Source organism: Lissotriton vulgaris, chromosome 7, assembly GCF_964263255.1.
Source record: "Lissotriton vulgaris chromosome 7, aLisVul1.2, whole genome shotgun sequence".
Classification (NCBI taxonomy): Eukaryota; Metazoa; Chordata; class Amphibia; order Caudata; family Salamandridae; genus Lissotriton; species Lissotriton vulgaris.
In genome coordinates this window covers 1,544,544,649-1,544,563,456 of record NC_141695.1, presented here as the reverse complement: position 1 = coordinate 1,544,563,456, position 18,808 = coordinate 1,544,544,649, and the positions used below count along the sequence as shown (strand labels likewise).

Sequence of the window (18,808 nt, the reverse complement as noted above, 5' to 3'; positions counted from 1 at the left end):
TATACAGTGGGGAAGGGAGGGGATGTGGCCTGAGGTGACATGTGTAAACACGCCCTGTGGCGTGTTTTAAAGTGGGGAAATAATTCCCCTTCAATTCTGAGGGGCCCTGGGGGCCAAATAGCCCACCAGGTGCTTCCAGTAACCGCCACTCCGCTATGTTGCAGAGAGGTAGTCCAGGCCGTGCCTCTTTTTACACCTCTGTGCAACGCAGCTCTGTGGCGCTTACTGGAGGTACCTTGTGGGCTAGTTGGACCCCAGGGACCCTCAGTATTCAAGGAGACTTACTCTCCCAACTTAAAATGGCCAGAGGGCGTGTTTACACAGTGGGGAAGGGAGGGGACAGGGCCTGAGGTGACGTGTCCAAACACGCCCTGTGGCACCTTTTAAGTTGGGGAAATAATTCCCCTTCAATTCTGAGGGCCCCTGGGAGCCAACTATCCCATCAGGTGCTTCCAGTAACCGCCACTGCGTTGCGTTGCAGAGAGGTAGTCCAGGCTGTGCCCCTTTTTACACCTCTGTGCAATGCAGCTCTTTGGTGCTTACTGGAGGTACCTAGTGGGTTAGTTGGACCCCAGGGACCCTCAGGATTCAAGGGAACGTAATCCCCCAACTTAAAACGTGCCACAGGACGTGTTTGCAAACATGTCACCTCAAGCCCCCCTCCCTTCACCAGTGTGCAAACGCTTCCCGTGGAGTGTCTTAAGAGGTAGTTTTAATCCCCCTGCCCTATTATATACTAGGGGCTTAAAGAGGAGGTCATGCTAATCACAGGGGTACACCACCGCAGAGTGTTCCCTAGTGTATGTAGGTGTTTTAACCGTATTCTAAGTGTCTTTTAGCATAGCACTGGCTCTAGGACTGGTTAGTCAAAGTCAGTTACCACTAGTACCCACCTAAAAAAGTTGAGGGTACAGGATGATTTTGCAACAAGGCCTCTTTCTGCTCCTCTGTTTGTTCTTTCTGTAAGTCTTCCTTCTTCCTGCACATTTCTTCGTCTTTAATGACTTCTGTTGTTTCATTCTGCATTTTGTTTTCTTCTTGCGCTGTGTGTTTTCCTTCTTTCTTCACATGTCCTACCTCTGTAGGCATAGTTAGAAACTAGCATTTAAAAAACCTTTGAAATTCACGGAAACAATCATAGGTTTCAGGCAGGTTATAGATAGGAATTAGCATTTAAAAAACCTCGGCAATTCAATTAAAAAACCATAGGTTTCAGGGGCGTTCTAGTTAGTTGGACATTTCACTCGTACAAAACCATTGAAATTCCACCGTTATAGTTAGTTCAGCTAACTATAACTTACGTGCCCGCAATGCACTGCTGATGACGTCACATATTACATCACTCATGACATGGTCGGTGACATCACTCATGACATCACTGATGACATCTCAAATGATATCCCTGATGACATCACTGATGACATTATCCTTAAGATGGAGTGGCAGACCTCCTCGCACCCTAATATAACCTTTGATAGGCACACTCAAAAGTAGAAACTAACATTTTCAAAACAATTGACATACCAATACCACTTACAACACACCTATTCAGTAATTCCAGGATCTATACACACATCCACTCATTTACCAACAGTCCTATACAATCACTCATTCATGTACTAACTCATCATATGTACTCATACACCTACACAACCTGTTACACGGTGTCACTCATCCATAGAGTTACTCACACACATAGTCACACATGCAAACAAAGTATCAAACATCCATTAAATTGCATATACAGTTATACACACACCACAATACTTAGTGCTCCAAAAACTTACACATACTCTATTAAGCAATCACTTATAGAAACACATACGAATTTATACAGGAACTCTTTCAATCTCTTACTCTCACATATACTCACTTATATACACTAATACTCCCATATACTAGTTTAAAACATAAGTAGTTACTCGTAAAGACACTATTAAGACAATCATTCACTCACTAACACACCCATACACACACTTGTCCACCCATACTGTCCTGCACACATGCTGTCTGCAACACATACAAACAGTGAGTCACTCATTCATGCATCCATGCACTACATAATATCCCCACTGAACTATAGAGACACTCAGACACTCATACTGATACTCAACAAACCAACTAATAACCTATATAGCCGCTCATGTAGCTACTCACCAACCTATGCAGCCACTTATACACAAAGTGAGAAACTGAAACAGATATTTACATATTTAAACATTACTCACTAACTCCTGTATTCACTAAGGTACACTTAATAAGTCAGTTATACAATCAATTTTTCAACAAAAACATCATCCATTTAGACACTTATATACCCATTTATTCTTCCATCGACATTGAGATATACATAAATAAAACATATTTAACTTACAGAAAAACACACATTTACTGGATGATGTCATCAGTGATTTCATCAGAGATGTAATTTGAGATGCCATCAGTTATGTCATGAGTGATGTCACTGACCATGTCATGAGTGATGTAATATGTGACGTCATCAGCAGTGGATTGCGGGCGCATGAGATATAGTTAGCTGAACTAACTTTAATGGTGGAATTTCAATGGTTTTGTATGAGTGAAATGTCCAACTAACTATAACGCCCCTGATACCTATGGTTTTTTCAGTATATATATATATATATATATATATATATATATATATATATATATATATATATATATATATATATATATATATATATTTATTTTTTTCACTGAAAAAGGCATAGGTTTCAAGGGCGTTATAGTTACAAATTAGCATTTAAATAACCTTAGAATTTCACTGAAAACACCATAGTTTTCGGGGACTTTATAGTTAGTTGGACATTTCACTCGCACAAAACCATAGAAATTTCCTCATTATAGTTAGTTCAGCTAACTATAACTCGCGCCACTGCAATACACTGCTGATGACATCACATATTACGTCATTTATGACATGGTCAGTGACATCACTGATGACATCTCAAATGATATCACTGATGACATCATCCAGTGACCGTGTGTTTCTGTAAAGTTTAAACACGTTTTATATATATATGCCAAGGTGTATTGAAGAATGAATGGGCGAATAAGTGTCTGGATGAAGAATTTAGTAGGTGTGTGACTGACTGTATTAGTGAGTGATTAAATGAGTCTTACTGAATGCTTGGGTTTGTGACTAAACTGTCTGAATGTGTGTATCAGTATATCTGTGTAAGCTGCTACATGTGTTGGTCACCAGCTACATGAGTGTCTATATGGGTTATTGATTGGTTGCCTGAGTCTTTGTATGGGAGACCGGTGTGTGTGTGGGCGGGTGGGAGGTGTGTGACTCTGTTCATAGATGTGTGATTGGTTAATTCACTGGATGTATGGGTTCAAGAGTGCATGTGGAAACAACTGTATGGGCAGGTGAGTGTGTGTATGGGTGTGTTGGTGAGAGATTGGATGTCTTCGTGGTACATGTCCAAGTAACTACATATGTAAAAGGCATTGTATGTGAGAGTTGGAATATATAAATGACTACAGGGGAGAGTCAGTGATTGTAAGAGTGGCTGTTTGGATGAGTATGTACTTGTATCAGTGATTGTATAAGAGAGTTAGTATGTGTTAGTATATCTTCGAATAAGTGAGGTGGTGTGTGTATATTGTTTCGCTGAGGAAATGAGAGTGTGATTAATTCTTTGCATGACTAACTAGTTGTGTGAGTACCTCCATGGATGAGTGGTGGTGTGTGAGTGTCTGTATAGGTGTATGAGTGCATATGATAGTGTTGTATTGATGAGTGACTGTATGTATGAGTGATTGTATGGGTGAATAAGTGGATGTGTGTCTAGACCTAGGAATTAGTGAGTGCGTGTGTAGTAACTGGTATTGGTGTGTTGATGGTTTCGAAAATGGTAGTCTGTATTTTACAGTGGGTGTATCAAAGGTTATAGTAGAGTGTGAGGAGGTGCACCAGATTTTGACGTGGATTATGTCATCAGTGATGTCAGCCGTGATTTCACTGACCATGTCATAAATGATGTAATATGTGACTTCATTAGCAGTGCATTGCGGGGGCGCGAGTTATAGTTAGCTGAACTAACTATAACGGGGAAATTGCTATGGTTTTGGGGAGCTTTGGGTTTTGCCAAACATACAAAAATTCATTTTTTTAAATACAAATTAGGCTTGTTACCATGCAAAAAGCACTTTCCACATTGGCTGAACAACCAATCTGATTCTAATTGCTGTTTATGTGGGACACTGCAAGAAGATATGCTGCATCTCCTCTGCACATGTAAAGATCTAACAGAGGAAAGGAGACAGTTTCTAAAACCACTTTTCAGCCAGAGAGGGATTCGCACACGGAGACAAGCTGTGTTGGCATGTTTTGCACCCAAGGACACGCAGCTTAATTGTCGCTTTGTAAAATTTTTAAGACAAGTGGAGAAGAAAATGGTAAGTCAGATCAGCAATACAGCTGACAAGGAAAAAGACTGACGCTGTTATAATAATTGCTTATTCTTTTAATGTTCTTTAAATAACATTTGGTTATAATGTCTTTTAACCAGTTTTAACTTGTAATGAGATATTTTACAGCAATGGTTTTAAGTAACTATGCTAAATAAAATAAACTTGAAACTATGGTTTTGTATGAGTGAAATGGATCTATGACAGTATATCGACAGACAAAATATCGACCTACAGAAACATTGAGGCTGGAATATCGAAGGCAAGTATATCGACATCCTATCTACAACATGGTAAGTACAAAAATATCAAAACAAAAATATCGATGTTAAAATATCGTAATGAAAAATATCGTTTTATATCTGTTAAAATATAATGTGTAAAAAAAATAATAGTAATTATAAATAAAATAAATATTGTTAAAAATATTTAGTAATATTTAAAATTAATAAATAATAGATATATAATACTATAACATTAATTAAACACATTTGTAAAATATATATTATATATTTACTTAATAATAAATATTAATAATTACTATAATTACTTAGAAATTATTAAAAAATACTATAAATTACAAATAGCTCTCCACAAATAAAATAATTACATAAAAAAGTAATTAATTATTTTTAATACATTTAAAAAATATATATACTTTCAATATTTTTAATGCGGCGCGTGAGCATTTTATGCTTTTTAAATATTGCACTTCATCTGCTTAGCAGCGCGTGAGCATTTCATGCTTTTTTAAATATTGCACCTCATCTTTCCTTACCTGGCTGGGAGACACAGCGTGTTGGCAGCACGTTGGGTGTGCCCCTTGATTTTTAGCTCGGCTGAGCTCCACTAGACGGATCACGGAGGACTGGACTCGCCCCTCCCTCCCGCCTCGGTCTGACGCCGGTGATTAGCGCCATTTGTGCAGAGGGCGTGGAGGGTCCGAGCCAGGCACTTCCGGTAGGGAACAGCAGCGCTCTAGTGGTTGGAACGCTGGGGGGGATATAAGGCACTGGAGTCTGGAGCCTGATGTGGTAAGTGGACTGTGGCAGCGTCCCTACCGCTTTTAAAAACCTAAGCGCTATTGTGTGTTGCTCGCCTGCCTAGCGGCGCGTGAGCATTTTATGCTTTTTAAATATTGCACTTCATCTGCTTAGCAGCGCGTGAGCATTTCATGCTTTTTTAAATATTGCACCTCATCTTTCCTTACCTGGCTGGGAGACACAGCGTGTTGGCAGCGCGTTGGGTGTGCCCCTTGATTTTTAGCTCGGCTGAGCTCCACTAGACGGATCACGGAGGACTGGACTCGCCCCTCCCTCCCGCCTCGGTCTGACGCCGGTGATTAGCGCCGTTTGTGCAGAGGGCGTGGAGGGTCCGAGCCAGGCACTTCCGGTAGGGAACAGCAGCGCTCTAGTGGTTGGAACGCTGGGGGGGATATAAGGCACTGGAGTCTGGAGCCTGATGTGGTAAGTGGACTGTGGCAGCGTCCCTACCGCTTTTAAAAACCTAAGCGCTATTGTGTGTTGCTCGCCTGCCTAGCGGCGCGTGAGCATTTTATGCTTTTTAAATATTGCACTTCATCTGCTTAGCAGCGCGTGAGCATTTCATGCTTTTTTAAATATTGCACCTCATCTTTCCTTACCTGGCTGGGAGACACAGCGTGTTGGCAGCGCGTTGGGTGTGCCCCTTGATTTTTAGCTCGGCTGAGCTCCACTAGACGGATCACGGAGGACTGGACTCGCCCCTCCCTCCCGCCTCGGTCTGACGCCGGTGATTAGCGCCGTTTGTGCAGAGGGCGTGGAGGGTCCGAGCCAGGCACTTCCGGTAGGGAACAGCAGCGCTCTAGTGGTTGGAACGCTGGGGGGGATATAAGGCACTGGAGTCTGGAGCCTGATGTGGTAAGTGGACTGTGGCAGCGTCCCTACCGCTTTTAAAAACCTAAGCGCTATTGTGTGTTGCTCGCCTGCCTAGCGGCGCGTGAGCATTTTATGCTTTTTAAATATTGCACTTCATCTGCTTAGCAGCGCGTGAGCATTTCATGCTTTTTTAAATATTGCACCTCATCTTTCCTTACCTGGCTGGGAGACACAGCGTGTTGGCAGCGCGTTGGGTGTGCCCCTTGATTTTTAGCTCGGCTGAGCTCCACTAGACGGATCACGGAGGACTGGACTCGCCCCTCCCTCCCGCCTCGGTCTGACGCCGGTGATTAGCGCCGTTTGTGCAGAGGGCGTGGAGGGTCCGAGCCAGGCACTTCCGGTAGGGAACAGCAGCGCTCTAGTGGTTGGAACGCTGGGGGGGATATAAGGCGAATGTGTTGTCGACAGCGCAGCGGGCGAGCGCAGCGGGCGCGACGAAGGCGCGCCGGAGTCGCGCCAGAGTTAAGCCCGTCTGCGCCCGTCCGCGGCCGACTGCGGCCCAGGGCCATAACCCCTGTCCCTCCCTCCCGTCAAATCTCTTGGAGTCGAGATGAGCTACTTCTCCTCCGAAGAGAGCTATGCGGGCTATGCCCCCACAGCATTGATGTAGGGACCAACGCGGGCTGCAGCCACTGTAAATATACCTTCGACACAGGCAAAGCGCTTACCGCAGGCCAGCATACTTTGGTATGTGGTCTACTGAATGTGCGTTCCCTACGGAAACATGCCATTGACATCCATGACCTCCTTACGGGGAAGCAGTGGGACCTCTTATTCCTCACGGAAACATGGCTTGATCAAGACTCCATGCCGGAGGTCATTGAGGCCATTCCTGAAGGCTATGGCATACAAAGGCTAGATAGACCACGTGGGAGAGGGGGTGGGATAGCCATTGTTGCGCGGCGAGATTACCAATGCCAGCTGGATCGCATGGCGATCGACGGCAGTGAAGCTGGCGCCTTTTCCATTTTGATTAATGGCTGCTTCACTCTGAAAGGCTTGCTAATCTATCGTCCTCCAGGCTCTTCTACTGCCTTCGTTGAAGAGCTAGTGGAAGGTGTTACAGAAGCTGCTCTGCGCTCGGACAAATATCTGGTCCTAGGGGATCTGAACCTTCACCTAGATACCCCCTCGGACAAAGTGGCGAGCGAGCTATGCCACACGATGGCTAACCTACAATTTGAGCAGAAGGTACTGTTGCCTACTCATAAGTTGGGTCACCTTCTGGACCCAGTTTTTGCCAACTGGAGTCAAGTGGACGCCCATGCCCCGATTCCCATTGCATGGTCTGATCACTTCCTCGTCCCTTTTACCATTGAATTACAGGAACCCCGTCCTAATGACCCTCCCGCTGATAAACATCCTAGGCGGAAATGGACGGCGTTCTCCCAGGCCAAATTCAATCTGGCACTTACCGAGAAAGGTATTCCCGTGGGGGACGGGGCTGATGAAGTCAATGCCAACTTTGACCAACGCATCTTTGAAGCCCTGAATCAGGTGGCACCGCTTGGCTTGTCGAAATCAGGCGGCCGAATACAACGGTCGGCACCTTGGTATAATGAAGATCTGCGAACGGCCAAGGCTGCATGCAAACGCGCCGAAAGGCAATGGAGGATTGCATACTCCGCACAGGCCAAAACTACTTATATGGATTGCAGGCGGGCATATCATATGATGATTAGGAAGGCCAAATCATCGTATTATTGCAATAAAATTGAGGAAGCCAAACAGTCTACCAAGGAGCTTTTCTCTATTTATAAATCCATTGCAATAGGAAAAACTGCCACAGCACCGAAGGAGCTCTGCACCACGGAGGGTTGCAATCGCATTGCGGAGTACTTTGCAATTAAAGTCTCCAACATTTACAACTCCTTCCCCCAGAAGACAGATAGAGGCACTGCCCCCGTGGAACTCCCTCGAAGGGAAGGGGAACATCGGTTGACCATGTTTGTCACTCCTTCCACAACGGAGCTTCTCCGTATATGTGGATCCATCAAATCCGGTTCCCCCAGAGACCCGACTACCCCGAGCCGGCTTAAGGATAGCTTACCAGTGCTAGAGCCCTACGTCCGTCAGCTTTTGGACGTCTCTTTTGAGTCTCAGGTGGTCCCGAAGGCCTGGAAGCAGGCGGTGGTACTTCCCCTGCAAAAAAAGGCCAATGTCAGCTTTGATAAATTGGACAACCTCCGTCCTATCTCCCTCCTCCCCTACATGGCGAAGGTGGCGGAAAAAACAGCCAATATACAGCTCATGCAGTTTGTGGAGACGGCTTCGCTACTCCACGACTCGCAGTTTGGCTTCCGTCCCCGCCACTCGACGGAGTCCGCTCTCCTCGTGGCGGTAGAAGCTCTTAGACAGGGAGTAGACGAGGGCCAGACGATGGCACTGATCCTTTTAGACCTAAGCGCAGCATTCAACACTGTAGCACATTCCACCTTGCTACAGTGTCTGAGTGAAGGTGGGGTGACAGGTGCTGCGCTTGGCTGGATCAAGTCCTTCCTCTCTGAGAGATGCTTTCAGGTCAGACTGGGTGAGTGCTATTCCAGGGAGATTGAGTTGGGCCAGGGCGTCCCTCAGGGTTCGTCCCTGAGCCCAACTCTATTTAATATTTACGTCTCCCCCCTAGCGGCTATTGTGGAGGGTCACGGCCTCCGCTTGGTGTCCTATGCCGATGACACGCAGTTGGTCATCTCCCTATCGCGCGCGCCCGGTCTTGCGGCAGACATCTTCAGGAATTGCATGAAAGACCTTGCGGCCTGGATGTCTGCCAACTGTTTAAAGTTGAACGGGAGCAAGACCGAGGTGCTCGTGGTGGGGGGTGTACCGTCGGCGTGGTCGTCGGCGTGGTGGCCACCTTGTCTGGGGGAAGTCCCCGCTCCCTGCCGGGAGGCTAGGAATCTGGGCGTGTGGGTCGATAAGGACCTCACCTTTGGCCCACATGTCGGTCGGGTGGCGGGGGTATGTTTCAGCGTTCTGAGAGTTCTTAGGAAAGTCTTAGACCTGCTTCCTATCTCTGCTCGTCGGACGCTGGTACATGCCTTGGTCACCTCCCGACTTGATTACGGGAACCTGCTTTATTTGGGGGCCACAGGCAAGGTCATCGGTCGCTTGCAGGTTCTTCAAAATGCGGCAGCGCGGTTGGTCCTTAGACTCCCTAGGAGATCTTCCGCCAAGCCAGCCTTGCGAGCGCTCCATTGGCTCCCCATTGAGAGGAGAGTAAAGTTCAAGGCCCTTTCCACCTGCCACCGTATTTTGTACGGCAAGGCACCTCTCCCGCTCCAGAGCTTAGTAGCCTACTACGAGCCTACACGCAGTCTTCGGTCCTCGCAGGTTGGGCTGTTAAAAGTTCCAAGAATATCTAAAGCTCGGATGGGAGGCAGGTCCTTCAGATACCTCGCTCCCATATGCTGGAACAAACTGCCACTGGAACTTCGGCTTGAGCCTTCTGAGATCCAGTTTAGGAAAAAACTTAAGACTTATCTCTTTCAGTAGACAGCTGGGTTAGGAGGAGGGGGGACAGTCATTTCACTTACCATAGCGCGGGGACACGCCAGTGGCGTAACCAGGCGCTTAATAAATGCCCAATAATAATAATAATAATAATAACATAATACTTTATCTAAATTCATTCTAAATAATAAATAAAACTACTATTTAAAGTCCCCAAAAATCTACAGTATTAAAAACATTGGATAGCGTAAAATTTAAAATTTCTATTCCCACTCCAGAAAATGCAAAATTAGGAAAAACATTGTATAGCATAGAGATAAAAATTACTATTACCACTCCAGAGAGTAAACAGTAGAGAAAGCGCTGGATCGCGTAGGCGTAAAAATTACTATTCCCACTCCAGAGAATGCAACAGTAGGGAAAGCTTTGGATAGCGTAGGGGTAAAAATTACTATCAAATAAACAACGAGGACTAGCCCCCAGTATGTTTCTAAACAAAGACGTTTTGTGCCTAGCTGATATAGCCACACTCACAGGTGACATGGGACACTAACTAGTTCCGATCTCTTCAATCCAGTGGGCTTGTCCTCGTTGTTTATTTGATTATACCTTAGGGGTAAGGACTCGCCCCTTCAAACCCTTGCTCTCCATCTTTGGTTACTCTACGTAAAAATTATTATTCCAACTCCAGTGAGTGCAACACTAGGGAAGGCGTGGGATAGCGTAGGGGTAAAAATTACTATTCAAACTCCAGAGAGTGAACGAGTAGGGAAAGCGATGGATAGCTTAGGGGTACAAATTACTATTCCAACTCCAGAGAGTGAAATAGTAGGGAAAACGTTGGATAGCGTAGGGGTAAAAATTACTATTCAAACTCCAGAGAGTGAAACAGTAGGGAAAGCGCTGGATAGCGTAGGGGTAGAAATTATAAATCCAACTCCACAGAGTGCAACAGTAGGGAAAGCGTTGGATAGCGTAGGGGTAAAAATTACTATTCCCACTCCAGAGAGTGCAACAGTAGGGAAAGCATTGGATAGCGTAGGGGTAAAAATTACTATTCCAACGCCAGAGAGTGAAACAGTAGGGAAAGCGCTGGATAGCGTAGGATTAAAAATTACTATTCCCACTCCAGAGAGTGCAACAGTAGGGAAAGCGTTGGATAGCGTAGGGGTAAAAATTACTATTCCAACTACAGAGAGTGCAACAGTAGGGAAAGCGTTGGATAGCGTAGGGGTAAAAATTACTATTCCAACTCCAGAGAGTGCAACAGTAGCGAAAGCGTTGGACAGCGTAGGGGTAAAAGTTACTATTCCCACTGCAGAGAGTGCAACAGTAGGTAAATAGTTGGATAGCATAGGGGTAAAAATTCCTATTCCCACTCCAGAGAGTGCAACAGTAGGAAAAGCGTTGGATAGCGTAGGGGTAAAAATTACTATTCCAACTCCAGAGAGTGATACAGTAGGGACAGCATTGGATAGCGTAGGGGTTTATAAATTACTATTCCCACTCCAGAGAGTGAAACATTAGGGAAAGCATTGGATAGCGTAGGGGTAAAATTGACAATTCCCACTCAAGAGAGTGAAACATTAGGGAAAGTGTTGGATAGCATAGGGGTAAAAATTACTATTCCAACTCCAGAGAGTGAAACAGTAGGGAAAGCGCTGGATAGCGTATGGGTAAAAATTACTATTCCCACTCCAGAGAGTGCAACAGTAGGGAAAGCGTTTGATAGCGTAGTGCTAAAAATTACTATTCCCACTCCAGAGAGTGCAACAGTAAGGAAAGCGTTGGATAGCATAGGGGTAAAAATTACTATTCCAACATCAGAGAGTGAAACAGTAGGTAAATCGCTGGATAGCATAGGGGTAAAAATTACTATTCCCACTCCAGAGAGTGCAACAGTAGGGAAAGCGTTGGATAGCGTAGGGGTAACAACTACTATTCCAACTCCCGAGAGTGCAACAGTAGTGAAAGAGTTGCATACCGTAGGGGTAAAAATTACTATTCCCACTCCAGAGAGTGAAACATTAGGAAAAGCGTTGGATAGCGTAGGGGTAAAAATTGCTATTCCTAATCTAGAGTGAAACAGTAGGGAAAGCGCTGGATAGCGTAGGGGTAACAATTACTATTCCCATTCCAGAGAGTGCAACAGTAGGGAAAGCGTTGGATAGCGTAGGGGTAAAAATTACTATTCCCACTCCAGAGAGTGCAACAGTATAGAAAGCGTTGAATACCATACAAATTAAATAAAACATACTTACAAATCATTTTTTATTTAAATTTATTAAAGTTTTAATTTTTAAATAACTAAACATCATTTAAAAATACCCATTAATATTAAAGAAAAAAGTAGATTTGAATAAATAATGAACAATAAATTAACAATAAATATCAATTAATAAATAATTGTTACCAAATAATAAATATTAAGCAATAAAATAATGTAAAAACAAAACAAATATTATTAATAATTATTTACCAATTAAAAAACATTAAACAATAATATTATTTGTATCCTAAAAAATACTTTTTATAACACATTAATTACAAATTATTTACAAATATTTTCCATTGAAAAATATTTTAATTACCAATTAAATAAATTAATTACCAATTACAAAAATTAATTACACATTAAATACATTAATTACCAATTACAAACATCAACTACCAATTACAAATATTAATTACCAATTACAAACATTAACTACCAATTATATTAATTACCAATTAAATAAATTAATTACCAATTACAAAAATTAATTACACATTAAATACATTAATTACCAATTACAAATATTAACTACCAATTACAAACATTAACTACCAATTACAAACATTAATTACCAATTACTAATATTATTTATCATTTAAAATAATTAATTACCGCTGACAAATAACCTTTTAGAGGGCAAGATGGCTGCCGGACTGATGTGCTGAGAGGTCGCACTTTTCCTCTCTCCCAGAATGTTTTGACACATTGAAAGGATTAACGTGTCACCCACGAAGGAGAATTATTGATGGAGGCTGGCCTTTATTGGATTATTAGAGCATCCCCTAAGAGGCAGATACTGCGGATTGGGCAGGCCTGGATCCGTTTGAAGGAAGGGATCCTGAACCTGATAACTAAACATCAGTACATGGCTCCCAAACCGATCGTCCGTATGGCTAACCAAGAGAAAGCAAAAGAGGGAGCCAAGAAACCCCCTGATACCCCGGTGGCAGCGAAGGCGGGGACAGCCGGCAGCCTGAAGGGAGACCCCTTGACAGGGAAGAACGCTGGCGCGATCAGGAAGACAATCCCCCCCCCCCGTGGAGAAAAACAGAAAGGTCGAAACACGGAAGCAAAATGCTAATTCTAAGTTGAATACCACAGCAAGTAAAACCATACTACGGAAGGGAGACGAGCAAAAGGCTCGAGAGACAAACATGCGCCAGCCTACCATGACGGAAATCCTAGCAGGGAAACCTACCGAAACAGAAGCTGCAGAGACGGCAGATTCCTCCCGCGAGTCAGACGCTGGCACTGTCACGGCTGGTAACGTCCTCGAGGACGCATTCAGCAAGGAAGACGCTGTGGTTGCTAGGCAACGGGCCGAGCCGGCATGGAGAGAGAACCAGAACGCTGCAGCGCTGTTGGCAGGCGGAGCACACGCTGGAGCTCGCGCTGAAGTGAAAGACCCAGCTGGGGACAGAGGTAAAGGGGAGCTCGCTCTTGGAGGTATGGAAATGGGGAGTACAGGCGCCATGGGAGACACCACAGCGGACATGCTTGGAGCATTAATGCAAGTCGAAAAGGAGATCAATGACTCCAAAAAAAACGCTGGTTCATGGGGCCATATCTAGGCGGAGCCTAACTCATGAGCAAGACCTTTACTCAGATTGCCTGCCAACTCTCCAAACCAGGAAGTGTTGGCAGCCATCTTGTGGCTCGGTAGAAACGAGTCACCAGAAAACAGAGAAACAAAGATATAAAACAAGAGAAGGGGGCAGGGTAGAAACACCCTGACCCACTAGGCCTGCTCAGGGGGTCCCAGAAGGACTTTCAGGGTCCAAAAAAGCATTAAAAAAAACAACAAATCAGTGCAAGTCGCGCTGGAGTTGCAGGTTCCCTTGTTTTATTTGAATGAGGCCCCTGAGTCGGCTAGGTACCGGGGGCATTTCTTAAAAAATAATAGCGGGGGCTCGCTGGGGCTGCGGCGGCCCGCTGGGGCCCCGGTTACCCCGGGGCTTCACTCATGTTGGGGGGGGGGGTTGCGCAGCCCCCCTCCTGGAGCCCTCTATGTGCTTATAACTTTAGCATCCTTTGACAAATCTTTATGAACTTTTCCAAAAGGTTTCTCATTTTTGATCAGCTCCTATCTTGAAAGTTTGGAGGTCATTGGTCTAGGAGGGCTGAGAAAAAAGGGAGTCCCAAAACGTGTTTTCTCCATTTAATTTCCATAGGAAACTTTAGACAAGGCTACAGGTGAAACTGCTGAACGGATAAATGCCAAATTTGGCAGGGAGAATGGTGATGGTCCAGAAAGCACACTTTTGTTTAAATGGTGTAAATTCGTTCAGTAGTTTTCGAGAAATATAACATTTTACAGATCTTGATATTTGAGAATTCTGAAATCTGATAGGCTGAGGGGTTACGAGCACGAGCTTGCAGCTCATTGGCTGTGAACCAGGAAGTGTTGGCAGGCATTTTGTGACTCAGTTCGTCAGCCTGCATCTATCCATGTGGAAGCCATTGGTCCATAGTTTTACCTCTGCGAGGCAACACTGAAAATATATTGCAGCTCTGTCTCCGCAAGATACCCCCTTCACGGTTCCTCTCCCTACATCACCAGCTCGTGGCTATGTCTTTGGAATCCAGTCTGTCGGCTTGGAGCTCTGTGAGTCAGTCCATCGGCATGACCCCCACACTACCCAAACACCGGTAGACTACCCTAAACACTAAAACACTACTCCCAGCATGACTACCTACACTACCCAAGCACCACTTCATTGTCGTAAACTCTAATACACTATCCCCAGCACGACCCCTACACTACCCAAACACCACTGCACTGCCCTTAATCCTAAAACACTACCCCCAGCACGACCCCCTACACTACACAAACACTACTGCACTGCCCTAAATCCTAAAACACTACCCCAAGCACGACCCCTCCACTACGCAAACACTCCCAGCATGACCCCTTACACTACCCAAACACCACTGCATTGTCGTAAACTCTAAAACACCACCTCCAACACGAGCCCCTACACTACACAAACACCACTGCACTACTCTAAACCCCAAAACACTACCCCCAACACAACCCCCTACACTACACAAACACCACTGCGCTACACTAAACCCTAAAACACTATTCCCGGCACGAACCTCCAAACTCTACGCAAACACCACTGCACTACTCTAAATCCTAAAACACTACCCCAGCACGATCCCGTACATTACCCAAACACCACTGTACTACCCTAAACTCTAAAACAATACCCCCAGCATGACCCCCTACATTACCCAAACACTACTGCACTAGCCTAAGCACTAAAATACTATCCCCAGCACGACCACCCTACACTACTCAAACACTACAGCATTGTCGTAAACTTTAAAATACTACCCCCAGCGGGACCCCTTACACTATACAAACACCACTGCACTGCCCTAAACCCGAAAACATTTCCCCCAGCATGACCCCCACACTACACAAATACCACTGCAATGCCCTAAACCCTAAAACACTGTCCCCAGCATGACCCCCTCCAATACACAAACACCTCTGCACTGCCCAAAAAACTATCTGGCTATGTTCTCTAATGTCTATCAGAATCAACTACGGTATCCTCCTGGTAGTCCATATAGTGGTGGAGCAGATTTCTGTCATAGTTCTTTGATAAAGGGAATAGTGGCCATGGCTAGAATTGCTGAGATTAGTAAAATTCCCGTGGATGAGAAAAGAGCATATGATGGCTAGAATATAACTCGTTATGTTACTAGCCTCACGGATAAGGCTAGGCGAAGGAGATACCCACCAATTTGGACTGTGCCTCAGCGAGGTAATTTCTATCTACAAATTAATGGTCAGAATGTTAAGAATCAATAGGAAAGGAGTGTTTGTTCTCATAATTATGTCTATACACCTCAGATTCCCTCACCATTAGTGCCATCGCAAGGCACATATTTTATCTGCCATGACAGAGCTTATACATGGCTTCCTACTTACTTTTCAGAAACCTGCTATGTGGCTTTTCTTCTTCCTCCAACATATACTGCTCCTTCAGGTCATCATAGGAAGAGATATGGCAGAGGAGTTATTGATTCGAAAGACACGGCAGGACAAGAAGGAGGTGACTTTATTAAAGGGTTGCTTCCTTTCTGGGGCCCAATGGCCAATAGCAGAGACATTAGACAACTAGTTTGTGTTGTTGAGGCTACTATAAATGTAACTTTTGGAGCCTTGAGTAATCTGACAGCCGAACTTCAGGCGGATCTCCTTATGACTTTGCAGAACCGGATGGTTCTAGACATTGTCCTTGCAGATCGTGGAGGAGTCTGTAAATTGATCGGGTCTAGTTGCTGTGTTTACATTCCTGATAATGCCCCTAGGGTATACCAAGCTATCTCCAAGTTGCATATCATCTCCGAGTCTATACATCAAGACACGGGAGATTGGTCTGTGATGGGATGGTTTTGGGGACTACTGTCCACATGGGGATGGAAGATATTAACTTTCCTTGGAATGGTTTTGGCCATCATTTTCTCTTGTTGTCTCTGTGTACAGTGTGGACCTGCCATCTGTGGTCTTTGTGCTACCATGTGTGTCCCAAAGCCTGTGTCACAGAAAACAGAGAATATTAGAATGATGTTACAGCAACAGTTCGATGACCTCATGGCCATTGACATCGACTCAGACTAACTTGAGTCCTTTGTGTTTTGCCTGAGTAATGGCAAAAGGAGGGTCTGAGGTTCTTTGATTTCTGACTTTGTTCCGAATCTAGCCGCCATTTTGTGTCTCGTCGCCATTTTGTGTTGCCCTCACTCAGGCAGCACGGCAAACTGAGTGTTTTTGCTTTTCCCAGCTGTTGCGTGTCCTTACAGTTAAAGAGTAACTCCATTGCCTTGTTTATGAAACTGATGTCAGGGTCTGGCCGAGTTCGTTAATCCATGTCTGGGTTGACTGCTCCCCGTCTCGACTGACTATTTGCCTTCTCCTATTCTTTCCTTACATTATCTTATCCGACTAGCCTTCACTATTCTTTCCTTGTATTCTCTTGTTACACAGCTATCCTTTGAGGCACACAAATACGTCTTGCCACCTACAAATTGGATTGTTGCAACCATCACTGATTAAATTGTTGGGAGGGGTAACACACAGGGTCTGAGAAAGGGGCGTATTTGAGATACTTGATAGCTTGTATTCCAACTTTTCTCATTGGTCCGTTTTGTATGTGTAAGGAGGGAATTCCGTAAATGTGTTTCCTATAAAAGATTGTGCGTCACGGATTGAAGTGGCAGTCTCCTCTGAACCCACCTTGTGTGTACCTTCTGGGATAACTGTGCTTGGCTGCAGCTAATAAACCTGGTTTCCATGCTCAACAGAGTGTCTCGTGTCTCTGTTCGATAAGGCAGGTGAACTCGGGGATTTAAGGCGTGCCCTGCGCCGCCAGGCCCATAAGGCCCAGTTCTCCAATACTAACTTAGAGGGTTAGTTGCCTTACATCCTGATCAGCACCTCACAGAGAGAAAAGGCTCCAACCATCTTGAACCCAGCACCTGGACTCTGTCTGGTGTGAGTCTTACCGAGCATCCTGGGCCATTGGATGTGGGTGTGAAGGTGTTCAGCCAGCTCACATAATATCATGTGAAGCATAACCGATGTCTCGACCGCCACAGCACAACGGATTCCTGATGGTGGACCACGTATTGCAGCTTGCAGTCTTCTTAAAACCACCAATGTGCAACAAATTCTCAATGCAGGCCTTTGCATCACAAGCTCTTCATCGACTACATCCTTAGTGAAGACACAGGACTTTGCACCACAACCCCGCAGCTCTTTGGAAATGGCGATGCGCAATGCATCTTCGACACAGGATCTCTCCATTCTCTGTACTAAAAGAACTTCTAGTTACTTCCCTTCTTCAGAATACATAAAGTAGTAATGCTAGAATTACATCTTAGAAACAATTACACTGTGAAGGGTCAGAGTTCTGCAGATCCAGCACTGAACGTTAATATTAGTATGAGCCTATCTTCTTTCAGTTCCTGTGCGTTGGGTCTGGGATGTGACCCATATACATCCGTCAAGGTGATTATGAATCACCACTAACAGAAAAAGCAAAAATGTCCCGCACCCGCGCACAAAAAAATCTCTCTGTAATGTGTCTAAATATCATAGTGCATCCTGTCACAACAAAGAACATAGTATTTCAATAAATAGCTTCCCAGAAAAACAAGTTACACAGTTGCAACACTTGATTGTAGATAATTCATTCTTTTTCATTCATAGACACTTTATTCTATTAAAACATCACAGAATTGCTTGCCGCCATGAAATACTATGTTCTTCGTTGTGACATGATGCATTAGGATATTTAGACACATTATAGAGAGATTTTTTGTGCTCGGGTGCGGGGTAATTTTTGCTTTCTTTATTTTTAATTACATCTTATATTAACTTGATATGGTAACGTGAAGGCCAGAATTATTTTTATGAACTTTAAATTAAGGCTTCAGCTAATGTTTACAATTGAGGTAGTCTTGAAAGGCAAATCAGGCAAAAGGCAGCTTTATTGCTCAGTAATACAGCAGAGCAACTGTCTTAGTTGTGTGTATTAAGATCAGAGCCTGGACTGCAGAAGGGCATTACTAGTCCCTTTGGTTTTAACCTCAAAACTAAAGAGGTACTTTCCCATTTAAAATAAAAACTGAGGTACTCCATACCTGTATCAGCCCATTTAAAGCATGGGAAAGTATGTTTTAATTGATCTCAACTACTAGTATATACTGG

At 44.4% G+C, this 18,808-nt stretch overlaps 1 protein-coding gene across 1 annotated transcript in view; it reads left to right on the top strand.

The window, feature by feature from the left end:
• The window catches only part of LOC147705973 (protein-glutamine gamma-glutamyltransferase E-like), a 307,618-nt gene that overhangs the window by 107,656 nt on the left and 181,154 nt on the right, over window positions 1–18,808 (top strand). The window lies entirely within an intron of this gene.